At 39.7% G+C, this 17,577-nt stretch overlaps 1 long non-coding RNA gene across 2 annotated transcripts in view; it reads left to right on the top strand.

Moving 5' to 3' along the window:
* LOC127372062 (uncharacterized) overlaps positions 1–17,577 on the top strand; it is an 87,483-nt gene that overhangs the window by 17,506 nt on the left and 52,400 nt on the right. The gene's annotated exons all lie outside the window — the stretch shown is intronic.

Below are 17,577 nucleotides of genomic sequence, written 5' to 3'. Positions count from 1 at the left end.
CCGACCTCCCGCTGACTTCTCAGTTTCTGTTCTGATAGGCGTTGTTTTTGTTGTCCTTTGAAAATCATGTCTGACTAACAAAGTAATATCCAACCAGGATTTTGATTCTGACAGTAAACCTCCGCTAATGATACGGACTGAAACAATGCGGAACAAAACAGCCTTTCTGGCTCTGTTAGAGGGAGGAGAGGCAGAGAGAAACCCAGGCTTTGTTGAAGAAAACCTGTCAGGAGTTTCCCACATCTCAGTTTCACTAAACCTGCTGTCTGGAATATCTCTGTTAGTGTTGGAGTGCCGTTTGTCTGCAAGAGAGGGTAAGGGGTGTAACAGCTTAAGGTGATTTGTGGCGCATTCAAGAGCGATAAATTATATTTGTTTCATGAACAAGCTTTAGAAACAAAGCGATTCCCACCTATAAAAAACACTGAAGAGATTTTCAAAATCTGGGTTTCCCTCTTGCCTATTACTCTGGAAATGGAATTTCCCCCCGTTGACAGTATATATAATGGACAGTTTCCAGGTTTGTAAACTGAAGCCGATGTAGAAGTGTCTTAAACCTGCATTCTATGTAATGGCCAGTAGGGAGAGCTCCATTGGCTGCTGCAAAAAGAGAAATGAGCTGACTTCTCACAGTTTCCTAATGAGTTTCTGGTCTCAGTCTCTAGTTTTAGTCTTCTTCCATACAGCATGATGTTCATTTAGTAAATGATGGTCCCATTTAGAGTACATTAGACCATAAAGCAGGGTATGCTTTAGGGCGGGGCTACCTTATAATTGACAGGTCATTCTCAGTGAGTCCATCCAGCTTAATGCACCAAACTCAGATCAAACTGTCAAACAGTGCTGATCAGATATGGATCCAGATTCTGTTACTGTGGTGACTATCCAGTTCTGATTTAACTTGCATCTCAAGAAAAGTGAAGATTGCGTCTTTGAAGATGTCCTATTCTTCCACGTATTTTTTTTATCAACTGTAATTTTTCAGTGGCACCCAGGCAAAGCAGGTTGAGTATCCCTGGTCTGCTGGTTTCATGCCATACGACTGATCTATAGTTGGTGGCCATATTGTGTAAAGAAGCATACTAATGTCGCAACAAAGGCAGTGAAGAAGCAGGCTGTAAGCTAGTGAATATTGTGTAAACAATGCATCATTTACGATCTTAAAATCAGGTTTGCAATGGTTTTATGAGGAAGGAAATGCAACAGCTGAATAGGTAAAAGAGACAGCAGGCTTCCTGTGTTTTCATTTTTAGAAATATCCAGTATCCAGTACAGGTAATAAATAGGCGATAGAGATAAGTTCTGCTTCATAGTTTTACTTTGTTTGACTCATCACTGTTCTTGTGCGCAGTGATGACTTGAGTGATGCTCTCTCTCTGGAAACATGAGTATTGTGATCTTTCCATAAGGGTCCGATCATGTCTCAATAAAGCAACAACAATTTACAACAGACAAAAAGTCATCAGATAAATGAAGCCAGTAATGTTACATATTGTTTATCTGAAAATGCCTTTTAGGGCAGCAGGTGTCTGCGTTCTGGATTAATTGGAGAGTCTTAATGGATTTATTGAGGCAACCTGATAATAAGGAATTACAGTAATCCAACCTAGAAGTAACAAATGCATGGATTAGTTTTTCTGCATCCGTCTGTGACAGGATGTGTCTAAATTGGTGCTCTTTGTCTGCTTTTTTAAACAATTTTCCTAATTAAACATGATGTGCTTATTATTAATGGTGTTATTAATGACTGAAATGTAGTTTTGGGACCAGTCAGACACTGGGATTACTCCTTGTGAAAGATCTTGTAGTACGACCCCCTGATGTGATTAGTCATGTAGTGTGCAAGCCACAACGGCTTCAAGACTCCAAGAACTTTGTTTGTACAGTATTGAGGGTGTGAGGAGTACTGCATCCTCTAGGGGCCTCAGACAGGGCTTTACACTTTCAGAGCCATCCACTGCATGGTCTTTTAACAAGCTTGCCTTAACTTTCCCCCTCAAGTGAAACCCTGCCACCATAACAAGAGCTCCGCCATTACTCAACTGGACTTTTATTAGATCGATTTCTTCAAGGGCTGAGGGAAGCAGGTGAACAACAGCAAACAAAGGTCAATCAAAGATTTCACTATACAACAACCAGAAAAGTTCACTTTAATGTGCTTGTGCTTTGTCTGCACAGTGCGCAACAATGATTTCATCTGAGTAGCACCCCCACTGTAAGTAGCCACTCTGTGACATGTGGTGCAGCTTATTATCAGTTGCCACAGGAAGTGATGAAGGTCATGTTTAGCAATTACTGAAAGCAGTGCCTTGCTTATTATCCCTCAATCAATTACGGCCTGGGCCTTTACAGCTGATATTACTCACTGATTTAATTAAGAGATTGCACTGGATGTACTCAGTGATTGTAAAAAGAGAATTTACATATCATACCATAACATACAATATATCACAGATACCAAGTTGGCCCATCAGTATCTCTGCAATGAAGCTGAGGATTTATATTTTTTATTTTTTAGTTACTAAAGAAGTATTCATGCAGGGTGTGGCTCTTTAAGACGTTTTAAACAGATCTAGAGAAATATTCACAGGGTGTCCAGAGGGGTGCATGAGACTTTAAAGCTGCAGTAGGTAATTTTTATCTTCATGGTCAGGCCCCTTCATATCTTAAAGAGCTCATAGTACCCTATTACCCCTCTAGAACACTGCATTATCTGAATGCGGGGCTACTTGTGGTTCCTATAGTCTCCAAAAGTAGAACAGGAGCCAGAGCCTTCAGTTACCAAGCTCCTCTCCTGTGGAACCAGCTTCCAGTTGTGGTTCGGGAGGCAGACACCCTCACCACATTCAAGAGTAGGCTTAAGACATTCCTCTTTGATAAAGCTTATAGTTAGGGCTGGATCAGGTGAGTCCTGAACCATCCCTTAGTTATGCTGCTATAGGCCTAGACTATCAGGGGATTTCCCATGATGCACTGAGCTCCTCTCTTCCCCTCTCTCTCTTTCTGCACTCATTCATGTTCCATTAATGCATGTTACTAACTTCACTTCTTCCCCGGAGTTCTTGTGCTTTCTCGTCTTATCGATCTTGGTGGAGCCTCCTGCCATGGTCCTGCTAGATTGCCATTGCTAATATCACTGATATTATTACTATTATTATTATTAATACAGATACTATTATTACTATAATCATTGCTCATTGTCCCCCATCGTTGTTGTTGTCGTCGTCATCATCATCTTCTTCATGTTCATCATCATCAGTCACTACTATTAATATAGTTGTTGCTACTGTTGTTGCTGTGCACCTTTGTCTCTGTCTCTGTCCTTCTGTCTTTATCTCTGTTTCTCTGTTTCTCTGTCTCTCTGTCTCACTCCAACTGGTCGAGACAGAAGGATCCAAGAGGATCCAATCACTTTATTTGGAGGTAACAATTGGAGGAAAATGTCTGTAATTATATCTTGTACATTTGTTGGCAATAGGAATACCAATAAAAAGCTCAACTTTGTTTGAAAAATGTAATTTCTCTGTAACAAAGGCCTTTACTTATTTAGCATTGCACTCATATAACACTGGACTCATGATGGATAGCTGAAACAAAATCTGATGCACTAAAAAACAGGTATTTGTCTAGTCAGTGGTCTGACTTGAGCTTAAGAGGTGACAGCTGTGACACGAGGTGATCATACACTATCCACATGAGACAAAACACATAGCTTAAAAAGCCAATGCTGTTTAATTAGACCGAACAACGCACAAACGGGTCGATACACACCCAGACAAAGGATTTCACCTGGACAACAGTCTGTCTGACAGGCAAGAAGAAAAAGTGTTTCCACAGGGAGAAGCATGGGCTCTGTACTAGGGGCCGGTCAATTACCATTCCAACTCCTTCACCATAAAACAGGGCTGTGTGCACAGCATGAGAGGGCAAAATCAATACTGCACAACAGCTTCATTTGCAGCATTATGCGAACTGAATTCACTTACAGGAGTATTCCCAAAAGTGTTAACTTGCTAATCAATTGGAATCAATTTGGAAATACAGAGGTCTTGTTGACTGCAGTGCAGAACAAACAGAAGTGGAGGGAACCTGGGCCGAGGTCATAATTATATAAAATTGACTGAGAGTCTGGATGACTCAACATCCATTTATGTTGGCAGGGAGTAACAAGTGAAGTGAGAATATTACTTTTGAAAAGAGTAACAAGTAATAAATCAAATTTTTGGAGTAACAAACACAACACTAGTAGCTAGTAATAATTTTAACTGTTATTACCTTGTCTTGTGTAGAATGCTTCATTGTATTGCATCAGCACAGTTGGACTAGTTGATACAATTCTGTGTTTTTTAATGCATGTAATTATTGTTTTATGTCTTTTAAAGGCCCATCTAGGGACAGGCCTTGCAAATGAGCTTAATATGTTATAAATGCTGTAGTGTGTGGCATTTGTTTAAATGTCCTTATACAAATAAACAATAAAATAATGAATAAATAGTTCCTTGTGTGTTTGGTACAGTAGTTACATAATAAAACTAGTTTAATCTTACCAAGAGTTTTTAACTGTTTCACCAAAAATGCACACCACATGTAACTTATTATTTTTTTTGCCCCTCAAACAGCTTGAGTCCGCCAGCGTGTATGACTTATATGAATATTTAAATTGAAACAGAGTAATGCAGTGATATAGGGGCTAACGGGAACCCAGCAGGGTTATCTAAAAAGGGCCAGATCCACTGCTGGGAGCTACTGATGAATCAATTATTGTTGGCAAACAGTGTGTATAACAGTGTGAAATTAGAGTGTTGGAGAACAAACACTGCAGAGGACAGTCAATAATGTGGCAGGACAAAGAGAAATTATTGAAATATGTGTAACAGCAATCAAAGCAATGAGCCTTCATGGAGTTAATTTAAGTTTTTTCTCATAATAAAACCTTGCATTTAGGTTGTATTACAGTGGTATAGTACAAGTTGTTTTAACTGCTGTACTGATCCATGTGCACCACAAGCAGGTTGTAGATTTATTAAAGCTGCAGTAGGTAATTTTAAAAAATAAATTTAAAAAAATATTCACTATACCCTGACAGTATTACATGAGACAGATACTCTGTGAAAAAATCAGGTTCCTCTGGCTCCTCCTAGTGCTCTTAATGGTATTTGCAAGAATCCACCGGGCCTGAACAAAAACAACCAATCAGAGCCGAGAAAGATAAGATGGTTTGGGTTGGAAGCTTGAAGGTAATTAACTTTGGGTTTGATCCTCAACAATCTGATTTTTTACAAATGATCTGTCTCATGTACTACTGCCAGTGCCAGCCCGTGCCATAGGCAGTATAGGCAAGTGCTAACGGGGGAAGAAAAAGAAAAAAAAGGTGCAACTTTTAATATTTTTATACTAAAACTAGTTGGTGCTATTATTTCTTAGTATGAAAAAAATAAGCCCACAATAATTGAACTGCATAGCAAAGCCTATTAAACAATAATAACCCTTTATTAAGCCCCCCGGCCCCCCCTCCTCCTCTGACTCATTAGACTCTACCTGCTCTCTGAGAGATGGTGGAGTTTTCTGACGTCACCCCAGAAACCATTAACAATGGCAAAACCACCAAAACTTTCTGGTGCCCAGGGAAGGAAAAAAGAAAAGAAGAGGAGGAAAAACGCAACAAAGACAGAGGTAGAGTGAAGATAATGTGATAAAATAGTAACCTTTAACCTAACACGGTGTGCTAATCGATAAATAGCGTTAGCTCGTTTTAACATCAGTTCATGTTATGGAGGGGCCAATAATATATATATATATATATTCTATATATACTAAAGAGTAGATCTATTCAGCAGCTGTTTACATTTGTCTACATTTTTATTTGTATTTATTATTGGTTAGCTATCGTTGCTCTGCTTGTAACAGTCAGTCAAATGCTATTCCTTTCACACACCTTTATATATTAGAGTTGGAAGTCTTGTTGTTTGTTGTGTTACAGTTCAGTATTGTCTAAAGTGTGTTTATAGTGTTATATTTTACATCCATGTTAAAGTGCACATCATTAATGTTAATACATTCCCATATGTTATATTATACTGCAGTTTACTGCTTCTTTACATTCGTTACAGTAGTCCAGTCTGGAGGAGACAAAGGCATGCACCAGCTTTTTGGCATCTGAGAGAGACAGAAAGGGGCGGAGTTTGGAAATGTTACGAAGGTGGTAGAAGGAGGTCTTGCATAGGTGATTTATATGGGCTACAAAAGTGAGTTGGGAGTCCATTTTTGCACCAAGATTTGTGACTGTTGATGAGAGGGGGATGTTGGACAAACCCCTTCAATGATGTCTAATTTATTATTTTCTAGTTAGCTGTTTTGATTGAGCAACTTGTTTCTCTAAAAATAAAAGAAAATGTCAAAGACAAAGCTATTCAGTTCCTTGCGTGAGTATATGTATGTATATAACTGGCAGTAAAATTTACTGCTATACAAGGGGGGCACCACCTAAAATCTTGCCTAGGGCGCCAAATTGGTTAGGGCTGGGCCTGACTACTGCCATAATATAGTAAAAGTTTCAGCAAACATTTTAAAAAAATAAATTCCAGTGTATGTCTTGCTCCTGAGGGGCCTACAAGGAGGCATGGGTCTCTGCCAGTGGTCATACAGGTCGTACAGATCACAAATGCATTTCATTTTGTCCCATACAGGGGTAACACAAGATATATATGTTTATATATATATTTTCCACAGGGAGAAGAAGGGAGACAGAGAGAATGCTGGGGGGTAATTGAGCTTGTTGATGGTCGCTCTTTCCAATTAAAGTGCCAAGCGGACCTCATAAGCCAGCTTTTGTTAGCCGTAAAGGCTTTCATACAGTCACGGATGGGCCATCTGGACATCGGGCAAAAGCCATGGGCTGCTCAAAAAGGGTCATCTGCTCTGTGGGCCTATTCAGCAGTCCATTATACAAAAACAAGAGGGAGAGAGATGTGTCTGACCACTGTGATTATGCACCAGCCCGCATCCTCCTCCTCAAGATCCTCAAAAAAAACATGTTCAACTTTTCATAAAGTCAATGATCTTGTCAGTGACATCTTCAAGCCTCCAACCCAAAGCATTGGACGCTACCTTTCTCAGCTCTGATTGGTTGTTTTTGTTCAGGCCCGGTGGATTCTTGCAAATACCATTAGGAGCACTAGGAGGAGCCAGAGGAACCTGATTATTTCACAGATTATCTGTCTCATGTACTACTGTCAGGATATAGTGAAAGCTGTTTGGTTTGGTTTGTCTGTTCTGAGATACTATAGAAACATGGCAGTTCAAAATGGCAGACTCCATGGAAGCGACCCACTACCTCTATAGATATACAGCTCATTCTAAGGTAACAAAAACACAACTACTTGTATTTTCAGGTGATTATACACTAATGAAAACATACTTATGAATATTATATGCCAGTTCAGTCGGACAACTCACATTTAAAATGTTTATTACAGCAGTATGGCATAGTTAGATTTTGGCGTCTAGGCTCCGACCTCATTGTTCCCCGCAGATATGTTACACAGAGATATTGGGGAGTGATGAGCAAATACCTTCAACCCCTAGCCGGAGCCTACAGGTGGATGCTGGGGTGGTGGTGGGGCTTACAGCACAGCAGGCAGCAATAGCTTACAGAGCAGCAGCAGCAATACGGATGCAGGGCAACAGCGGCATTGACAGAGCAGAGGGAGAGCTGGGAAATTGTGCAGTTTAAATAGACCGCCAGATTGGAAGGATGCGCTTGATTAGTGATTCTGGAGTGAAACATGTCATGTGTGTATAGCAGCGCAGCTCGAGTTGACTGCCTGAACTAGCTCACAGGCTTTACTCCATTTCTGACAATAGATCCTACTAAATGTAACACACAGAACCTTAAAGTGTAAAATGCTATATATTTAATGGAATGAATAACTGATGAATGTCTCAAGGATAAGGTCAAGGTAATCATTATTATCCCAGAAGGGCATTTTGTTGCACAGCCAGCAGAAATACAATCTTCACACCAATTAAAACATCAACAATTCACACAAGAAACATAAAGGCCGATTGCAGCACGGACCAATGAATTCTTAAATCTATTGGACCAGATGGAAGCAGCATGAACTCAATGAACCAAGGGTGACAAGGGTCAGCAAGGACTGACTGGGTCTTCTTTATGTCTCTGACTTCGTACACTTGCCTGCAATTTTATTCTAACCTGTTTCTATTTTTCTAGGGAAGTGACCCAAACCAGCAATAAAAGAGAAAGTTAGAACAGATACCATGTGGTTAGGGCAGAAATAACAATGGGTATAGACATGAAGATCAATGAACTAAAAAGGAATGCAGTAATTATGATAAAAATTTCACACAGATGTTTAATGGGATACAATGATGAAGTGATGATATGTTTTACCCAAAAGGTCAAAGGTCAACTTCACTGTGACATCATAATGTCCTGGAAAAACACTTTTTTGGTTATTATTTAAGGCCATATCTCTGGAACACAGGGGAGATTGTGACCATATTTCACAGTTGGTTGGACACTGAACTGGTGACACTTTTGAGTCAAAGGTCAAAGGTCACTGTTTTTTTTGTTTCACCTGACTGCAAACAACATACTAATGGTGATCCTGTAAGTGAGATTCACCTACAGCTCATAAAGAGGCTGCACATCTAAAAATACCAGAAAACAAAAGTAGCACATTAAGTATGGCTATAATCTATAAGAATCCATCTGTACATAGTAATCAAGTACATGTGTAATGTGTATACACTGGAATCATATATAATGTACCATCAATATAGTGATAACTTCCATTTAGCCAAAAAATAGTAACTTTATACCTTTTATTAAACTCCTCATTCATTTTTAAAATATCAAAATGCAATAGAGAACAACACCATGTAGTAAAAACACCAGCATAAAGGCAAAATGTACAGTGGTGTACTTTGTGTTACTGAAGACTGTGGGCTGAGTCGTAGGGTTGTTGAGGGGGAGGTGAAACACAGACACACACACACACACACACACACACACACACACACACACACACAAACACAACTGTTGAGCCTACATCATTTTTGTTGTTTGGAACAGGCAGGCAGAGTGAGTCACTGCTGACCATATGGACCTGTGATCTTTTAAGTCAACATGGAGTGCATCACAAATAGTATTGTACAACAAAATGGGCCAATTACTATGGGTAATTGGAACACCAACGATGGCTTTTCAAAGAGGTGTGAAGAGTCTCAACTCAACCCGGGTCTGAGAGACTCCACTGTCACAGCCATCACATCACTCCACAGAGTTTTCTATCAACTTCTCCGCTGATACCTCAGTTTTATAACGCTGTGCATTTGAATTGTAGCTGAAGCTCTCTGACCTCTACTATAGGCAGGACCTCAGGAAGGCCCTGGACTGTCTTGATCTCTCCCTGAAGAGGAAGTTTTAGCTGCTACCTTCAGGTTGTAGATACAGAGTTCCTTCTCAGAGGACAAAAGGCTACAGTTGGTTAGTCAATAAGACAAAAAGACGTACTGTATGTCGTTTCCTATTCCTTGACCTTGAAGGAAAACATCCTGAGGTCAAGAAAAGATGTGAAGGAGAACCCATAAGGGCTTAGGAAAAGACAACCATGGTGCTGAGAGACTCCAACTGCACTTACACAAGGCGGTTTTTTTCAATCAACCTAATTTATAACACATGTAAGATAAGTACAGTGACAATCTTAGCACTGTGCAATTCAAGTAAGGTTTCTTGTCCAAAACAGAATCACACCTCTTAAGAAAGGATGACACATGGGGTGTATTTAACCATCAATTACGCAACAAAATAGAGACCATAAAATGAAAAACAAACAATAAAACAATAACATAAAAGGAATATAAAAGGAGAGAAAGTTGAGCAATTAAAAAAATCTTTATGAGCAAAGGGCCATAGTAAATCATATTCAGATATACTAACCTCCCCTTCCTCTCTAAGATTCTGGAGAAAGTAGTCGCCAAAGAGTTGTGTGACTTTCTACATAACAATAGTTTATTTGAGGATTTTCAGTCAGGATTTAGAGTTCATCACAGCACAGAGACAGCTCTGGTTAAAGTTAATAATGACCTTTTGATTGCTTCAGACAATGGACTCTCTGTACTTGTATTATTAGATCTTAGTGCAGCATTTGACACCATTGACAAAAATATTCTTTTACAGAGACTTGAGCATCAAATTGGCATTAAAGGAACCGCACTAAGCTGGTTTAAGTCATATTTATCAGATCGTTCGCAGTTTGTACATGCTAACGATGAATCTTCAATAAATACTACAGTTAGTCATGGAGTCCCACAAGGTTCTGTACTCTGTACCAATACTATTTACTTTATATATGCTCCCTTTAGGCAACATTATTAGGAATCACTCCATTAACTTTCACTGTTATGCAGATGATACGCAGTTATAGCTATCGATCAAGCCCGATGAAATTAATCAATTATCTAAATTACAAACATGTCTTAAGGACATAAAATCCTGGATGAGCTGCAATTTTCTGATGTTAAACTCAGAAAAAAACGAAATTCTTGTTCTTGGCCCCAAAAAACCTTAGAGACTCACTGTCTAAAGATATAGTTACTCTAGATGGCATTACCTTGGCCTCTAGCACCACTGTCAGGAATCTTGGAGTTATCTTTGATCAGGATTTGTCATTTAACTCCCACATAAAGCAGACCTCCAGGACTGCCTTCTTTCATTTACGTAATATTACAAAGATTAGACACATCCTGTCACAGACGGATGCAGAAAAACTAATCCATGCATTTGTTACTTCTAGGCTGGATTACTGCAACTCTTTATTATCAGGTTGTCCCAATAAGTCCATTAAAACGCTCCAATTAATTCAGAACGCTGCAGCACGAGTACTGACAGGAACTAGAAAAATAGATCACATCTCTCCTGTACTAGCTTCTCTGCACTGGCTCCCTGTAAAATGTAGAATAGAATTTAAAATCCTCCTCCTCACCTATAAAGCTCTTCATGGTCAGGCCCCTTCATATCTTAAAGAGCTCATAGTACCCTATTACCCCTCTAGAACACTACGTTCTCTGAATGCTGGGCTACTTGTGGTTCCTATAGTCTCTAAAGAGAACAGGACCAGAGCCTTCAGTTACCAAGCCCTCCCTGTGGAACCAGCCAGTTGTGGTTCGGGAGGCAGACACCCTCACCACATTCAAGAGTAGGCTTAAGACATTCCTCTTGATAAAGCTTATAGTTAGGGCTGGATCAGGTGAGTCCTGAACCATCCCTAGTTATGCTGCTATAGGCCTAGACTATTGGGGGATTTCCCATGATGCACTGAGCTCCTCTCTTCCTCTCTCTCTCTCCTGCACTCATTCATGTCCCATTAATGCATGTTACTAACTTCACTTCTTCCCTGGAGTTCTGTGCTTTCCGTCTCGCAGGTTCTTATCAATCCTGGTGGAGCCTCCTGCCATGGTCCTGCTAGATTGCCATTACCAATACTGTTGTTGCTGTCTGTCTCTCTGTCTCTCTCTCTCTCTCTCTCTCCCACACCCCAACTGGTCGAGACAGACGACCACCCACCTAGAGCCGAAGGATCTGTCCAGGTTTCTGCCTTTTAACAGGCAGTTTTCCTTGCCCTTGTCGCCAAGTGCTTGCTCATGGTGGTACTGTTGGGTCTCTGTAAATAATGTTTTAAAGAGTTCGGTCTAGACCTGCTCTATTTGAAAAGTGTCCTGAGATAACTTCTGTTATGAATTGGCGCTATACAAATAACATTGAATTGAATTGAATTGAATATAAGTGTATATACGTTTCTGGTATGGCTGCTTTTGACCTTTTTTACACATTGGTTAACAAATGTTTTAGTGCATCACACAATGGGGGGAACACTATATACGTAAACATAATTTATGTATATAGTATTTTGTTATGATGATAATATTGTTAACTAGAAATTCCATATGCTCTTAAACCTGTTGCTCACTAAAGATGAATTCTGTTTGTGTTATTTACTGCAGAAGAGAGACCACACATGACTGGAATAAAAACATTTTATAGACAACATTATTAGGACTAGGCCTAGACATGCACCAGGAAATTATCGTAAATGGACCTGTACTTGTATAGCGCCTTTTCTAGTCTTCTGACCACTCAACACGCTTTTACACTACGTGCCACATTCACCCTTTCACACACATTCACACAGTGATGGGAAAGCCCATCAAACAGAAACTAACACATTCATTCACATTCACACAGTGATGCACGGCATCGGGAGCAATTTGGGGTTCAGTATCTTGCTCAAGGATACCAAGGAGCCAGGGATCGAACCAACAACCTTCCGACGATCCCGCTCCTCCTCTGAGCCACATATGTATCCATCACACACGCACGCACGCACGCACGCACGCACGCACGCACGCACACACACACACACACACACACATAATCTGTTAGTTTTTTATTTTAAAAAGTTTGTTCTGGAGTTCTCCTTGCATGTAATGGAGATACCCCTCTGTAGTATCACTTGTGCTGGGGGTCAGATGGGAGTCTATTATTTCCTGAGTGCTAATTACTTCCCTCTATAGGAGAGATGCTTCACATGCAGGTTTATGATGCTAGCAATAGATTTAATTTTAATTTTTTTTGATTAGAGTACACCAAATACCATTATCAGTTTAGACTGATTTGTTTGTATTCCTGCTCCAGCAGTTAAAGCTGCAGTAGGTAACTATAAAAAATATGAAATTGCTGAAATCCTGTATTCTGACAGTGGTACACTGTAAAAAAAATGTCTGTAGATTTTACAGTGAAAAACTAAATAAAAAAGCTGTAACAGTAAACAGTAAACAATGTCATGTCTAATTTATTTATCTCTTTATTTCTATGGCATTTTAAAGGAATAATTTGGATTATGGTAAATTGCACAGCATCGGGATTGCAACATTACCCTTTAACATTCACTAACCCAAAAACAAACCATCATACACATCCACACCAATGCACACATCTGGAGCAATTTGGGGTTCAGTATCTTGCTCAAGCATACTTCAACATGCAGCGGGAGGAGCCGGGGATTGAACCAACAACCTTCCGATTAGTGGATGACCCGCTCTGTCTCTGAGCCAGAAGGATATATATCCTTCTCCAATTTTCACATTTTTACACAATATGTAGCCCTCACATACTAGAAGAAACACTTTATTTGTTGTAAGTTTCTAAAAGTTTATGATGGAGAAGAATCTGGCCTCTGATGGTTAACAGCTCAGCCAGCGTCCCTGAAGTCCATCCCTTCTACTTACATTCTACTTTCTTCTCTTTAGTGTAGTGAATAATTCCCTCCCTGTCATCGTGGTTTTAAAATAAAATAATATGGTATACTTTATTTTACAAGCTGCTCCACCACCAGACACAGGGTCGTTTTTAGACATCTGCAGTTAAATCATCATAATCATTGTCATGCTACTTCCGAACAGTGATAAAACCGTCCGCTCCTCCTAATCTCTTCCCTCCTGAACATTCCACTCAGCCTTCATGAAAATGAATAGGAAGATGGGGAGAGCATCAATTATTCAAAGTCAATTACTCAGCAGGTTTTTTCTATGGGACATAGCGGATAATGTCTGCAGCATGCTTCAGCTGTATTTTTAGGATTTTATCATGCTGGATATCTGCGCCTCATGATAGTCAACTGTAAAACAATAAACTTCTCCAAGATTCAGCTTGGATCTAGTATAAAACACTTATTTGTCATCTCTACATGTTGTCACTGATTTTTGTGGATTAATATTACATGCTGTGTTAGTTGATATGTCTTTGTTTTGCAATAGAAAGCCCTTTTGTACTTTGTCTTTAATCTTCTTTTAAAGCCAAACATGCTGTTTATCACTGAGCCTCCGATAGCATCTGGCAAGAGAGGTTCCAAAGAATCTCAAAGCTCCCATCTCAGCTTTGATATTCAACGCCTCAAGGACTGGGATCATTTTTATCACAGATGGCATCTCTACAGTGAAAAAAAGCATATTTTCAAAATCACATTTTTATTATTTTGACATATCTTAAAATGTCTCCTGCATGTCCCTCCGAGCACATATTGGTACATCTAAGGCTTAGACAGAAGCACCAGAGTGACGCCCACTCTAAAGAAGAGTGTAACACAAGGTGTCAAACCTTGAACTACCCCTTTCCTGTGAACTCGTAAATATGTGACCTTATTTGTGCCTAATATCATTTGTAATATTTAATTTATTGTGACGATCAACTTTGGCCTGTCAGTTGGAGTGTCAACAATTTTATACGGTATTGTATAATGACAATAAAGCTGAACCTAGAGCTGCACTAGGTAATTCTGCAATTAATAGTGGTCGTACATGAGACAAATAATCTGTGAAAAAATCAGGTTCCTCTAGCTCTTCCTAGTGATCCTAATGGCATTTGCAAGAATTCACCCAGCCTAAATGAAAATCTTTTCACAGATTATCTGTCTCATGTACCACTATCAGAAGACAGGGAAAATGTCAGCAAATGTGACAAGAAGTTATTTTTATTCGTAAGTTACCTCCTGCAGCTTTAAACCTAGGTCTAAAGTAGCCTATGCTGACCAAACTGGCATTACATTTGTTATGGATATCCATAAACCCCAGAGAGTCCTATTGATTTTGTTGACCACTGACCCTTCCTTCTGCACCACAATCAGGTTGTGGTCAACATTTCCATGTGACTAACCCTTGGTCCATGACAATGTATTTTAAACTTGTATTATTTCCAATAAATCTGCTGTGGATATTCATAATCCCCTGAGTGTTTTTGGTGACCCCTGACCTCTTCTAAATCTGTCTCTCCGAGCACATTTTTAAAAATGAGTAAGGGGGCAAACTGTAGGAGGCGTTGCAACGTACTTTGTCATGTGAGGGGTCAAAGGGGCCACGGGGGGATTAGTGGACGACCCCCTCTATCTCCTGAGCCACAGCCCACATATATTTTTTCACCTGGTATGTAATGTAATTTTTTTTTAAATAAAATAAATCTTGTTGTAACAGCACAAATTAAGAGAGAGGAAGCAGCTTTCAGCAATGTCAACTAGAATTGGTTCACAATGTATATAACAGCAGCCTTCTGAGTATATTGTCATATCGGTGCACAATCACAAAATAATAACATAACTATTTTGTTTGTTTGTTTCCAATCATTGTATGCTACTGCTTGTCTTGTCTTAAGTATAGCCTTTTTATTTTTTATCCCCTTAATCCCCTTGACTTTTGTACAACAGTTGCCGGATGCTGTTAAAATAAAAGACATCTGATAAGACCACATGTTTGGCATGGTGGAAAATTAGATTTTTATGCAGCTATGCTGAGTAATAGAGCCAATTTGTCCTACTGCCCCAATAACACAGAAATATAATCATCTATGCTGAATTTCACTCTATGCGATATTATAACTTATGCATTTTATTATTGCTTTATGCATATATTTCATACTGTGAATGAGCCCATTTGACAGAGACATTTTCTTATTTTAAGACCATATTTCTGTCCCCTTAAAATTACAAGAGCTGCATGCTCAAGCAAATATGCTTTGTCTTATTGAGACAGGTGATAAAACTTTGCTGACTTGAGATAAATATTACAACCCTTGCAGCTTTTAACTAAACTCCTATATTCTTCTAGCTTCCTCCCTCCCTGCAAATTTTAAGAATGTGTGAGTGAGTGATGGGTGGTAACACCGGCCAGATTAACAGGTAGCCCGCCATGAGCAGCTGCTATCAAACTCTCTGAGAGTCTGCTGGAGCTTTTCCAGTCATTAGAAGTACATTTATTCCTGTTTGTAAAGGTTTCAGTACTACCTGTGTTGTAACGTTAGCTATGCTAGTGGCTCAGAGAGGCTAACTCTCCGGTGTCTGTGGTGGAGTGTCAGGCTACCGCTACATAGCCGGCCCCAGTCTGCAGAGTGGAGACATTGGTTTTATAGAAGCAGGGGTTGGTTGGTCAATCAAAAGCTGCCACCACACACATCACCTACCTCCAGATCAACCAGTAGCAAAAATCAATTGCAATATCCAGGATTTGACCAAGGTAGCGGTCACTATGCATTATTAAGAATAACATGGTAAATGGACCTGTACTTGTATAGCGCCTTTCTAGTCTTCCAACCACTCAAAGCGCTTTTACACTGTGTGGCACATTCACCCTTTCAGACACATTCACTCAGTGATGGCAAAGCCCATTGAACAGAAACTAACTCATTCATACACATTCACACACCGATGCACAGCATCAGGAGCAATTCAGGGTTCAGTATCTTGCTCAAGCATACTTCGACATGCGGCACCAGGAGCCGGGGATCGAACCAACAACCTTCTGATTAGAGGACGACCCGCTCTTCCTCTGAGCCACAGCCACCCATCTTATCTTATTACAGCAAAATATGTAGAATTGCACTGAAACTTCAAGATCTGGACCTGCATCAATCAACAACACTAGCAAATACCCATATACATGGGTTTTCAGGTTTTGGGGTTTATTTACTCTTTTTGTGGCCCCACCTTTGTCCATTACCACCAGCCTTACCAGCACCTCTCAGTCAGCAACCATTTGTGCTGACGTCAAACCAGAGACCTTGGTCCAATTTTTTCATAAGGGGATAACATTGATGAGGGGATATACTGTAATTAGTTGGATTGTAAGATTGGAGAAGATTGGAAATCTCACTGTTTTGATTTATTGACTTATCCCTGATGTCAGAGAGTTGTGATGATGATATTTGTGTTTCTCCAATGCACAAAGACAGTCCGGTATGGCAGGGAGGGTCAATCAGTGTAACAGTAATCAGGAGCCTAATACGAAGAGGCAGCGGAGAGAATAGAGTCAGTCCTCTGAGTGACACCTTCATGAAAAGGCATGACATTTCATCTGGGCATGTTTCCACCGCAGCAGAGCGCCCAGCAGCGACACACTCAATACCAGTTCACATATACTCACACCAAGCACATCACACTCTGCAAGCTTCGGAGCCACACAGTGATGTGACATGTCGTGTTAGCTTTGGCTTTTTTCTACTAGAATGATGGCTCTGGTATTGTGTCACACATCTCTTACTCATTCTCACCATTGGTCAGAGCTTAAAGTGAGTATGGAGAGTTTCATAACGAATTATCACCGGAAGAATCTTCAAGAGATCACGTTGTCACACTGCAAACATTACAAAGGACATCTCAGGACAGTCTTTGGTCTGATGGTGAGGGAGGTAGCAGTGGTGAAAGAACACTGTAGTTTATGAAAGACTGCTGCATTATGTCTCATATGTTTTTTTTAGTTGTTTGAATTTATTTTTTTGTAGTTTGTGGATTACTGATATTCTAAAGAGACAGACTATCTAAGGTTACTGTAACTGACTGATTTGCTGTGAAAAGTTTCTGCCTGTCAGATTAGGGAAAATAATTAATTACTTAGGGATCCTATATATTTAAAATATTTAAAATATATATCTAAAATCAATCAATAAAACAAGTATCTGAAATGTAGACCTTAAAATGTGTTCAAGCTTCAGTAGTAAACTGAAACTTTCAC

This window comes from Dicentrarchus labrax, unplaced genomic scaffold (genome assembly GCF_905237075.1).
Source record: "Dicentrarchus labrax unplaced genomic scaffold, dlabrax2021, whole genome shotgun sequence".
In the NCBI taxonomy this organism is placed as follows: domain Eukaryota; kingdom Metazoa; phylum Chordata; class Actinopteri; family Moronidae; genus Dicentrarchus; species Dicentrarchus labrax.
The sequence above is the reverse complement of the archived record's forward strand: the minus strand, read 5'-3'. Positions and strand labels throughout refer to the sequence as shown.